This window comes from Suillus discolor (genome assembly GCF_016758755.1).
Source record: "Suillus discolor strain FC423 chromosome Unknown F5147scaffold_198, whole genome shotgun sequence".
Classification (NCBI taxonomy): Eukaryota; Fungi; Basidiomycota; class Agaricomycetes; order Boletales; family Suillaceae; genus Suillus; species Suillus discolor.
The window spans coordinates 30814-32527 of record NW_024541445.1 but is presented as its reverse complement, the minus strand read 5'-3'; positions in this window follow the sequence as shown (position 1 = coordinate 32527).

The window sequence follows — 1714 nt, the reverse complement described above, 5'->3', positions numbered from 1 at the left end:
AAGGATGGTAGGAATGTCATCAGCCCGCCCCCAACCCAACACTGGAAGAAGATCCTTAACTACATCTTCGGAGGCTTCAATTTCCTCATGTGGATCGCTTTCATCGTCACAATAGTACGCCTTCATTACTTTTATTTTACTCAGTACTTCACACTCTCCCCCAGCTCTCGTACAAGCCTCTGGGAGAGCCTGACCCTGCCGCTGTCAATCTCGGTGTTGCAGTTCTGCTCGTGCGTTTCCGTACATATCTTGTTTCACTTCATTTATCCCCCCTCAGATGCTCGTCATCATCATCTCAGCAACGTTCTACGCCTGGGTGGACTGGAATGCTAGCCGAATCATGAAATCCATCAAGTCTCTGATTGCCCACGAAGCTGCCGTAATTCGTGATGGCAAGCAACAGCTTATTCTTGCAACCGACATCGTCGTCGGAGATATCGTGGTTCTCAGCACTGGTGATCGAGTTCCTGCAGACCTGAGGATCGTCGCGGCTTCATCTGACTTGCGCATTGACCGTTCGCTACTCACTGGAGAAAGGTGATCACATTCTAATAATTTAAAAGCTTGCCTCATACTTTGCCAGTGACATGATCCCCGGGTCTCTCGAAGCTACATCTGATAACGCCCTCGAGACACGCAATCTTGCACTGACATCGACCTTCGTCACGCAGGGTACCTGTAATGGTATCGTGTTCGCCACTGGTGACAGGACCGTCATGGGACGCCTTGTTAAAATGTCTGGCGAGACAAAATTCAAGCTTACAACAATCCAAAAAGAGGTCTGGTTTTTCACCAAGGTCATTTCCTCAATCGCCTTTACGATGTTTGGTCTATCTTTATTGCTCTTCGGCGTGTGGTTGAGGACGACCTATCCTGGATATGATGCATCCATCAGTGTCGCGATCATGAACTCAATTGGTTGTCTTACGGCATTTGTGCCTCAGGTAAACGATCTAACTTGTTATGCTTAATAGCTTCCCTAACATCATATCCTTTCCTCCAAGGGTCTACCCGTTTGCGTTGCCCTTTCGTTGACTATCATTGCCCGTCGCATGTCGAAACGGCACGTTCTTGTCAAGAATCTCGCAACGATTGAAACGCTTGGATGCATGTCCGTCTTGTGTTCAGACAAAACTGGTACTCTGACTGCCGGCAAGATGGTTCGTTTTACGTGAATATACGTAATACGGTTTCCTTGACTAACGTCTTCTAGGCGGTCGAATCACTTGCCTTTTTGGATCGCCATCTTTTGATTAGTGAAATTGACGAGACGATTGGCGAAGCACCAGATCCTCGGTTCTTCGCTGGCTTGAGCGCTTTGCACCATACTGCACGGCTGTGTAACGGTGCAAAGTTCGACTCTACGACTGCTGACAAGCCTATCCAGGAGCGAAACGTCAAAGGAGATCCCACTGATACCGCCTTACTTCGCTTTTCAGAGGCTCTGTCTATCCCAGCTTTGAACATTGATACGCCAGCGCTGCTGTCATCCTGGAAAAAGCTCTTCGAAATTCCTTTCAATTCGAAAAATAAATGGATGCTTAGCGTCGTTCAGGAGACTAAAACGACCGAAGGGGATATTGCTGAAAGGAATTCGACAGCATGGATGCTCGTCAAAGGCGCTCCAGACATGCTGGTAAAATCCTGCACCTCGGTGATGAAATCCGATGGCACGGTTGTCCCGTTCGATGAAGCGGCAAGGCAGCAGATGAGC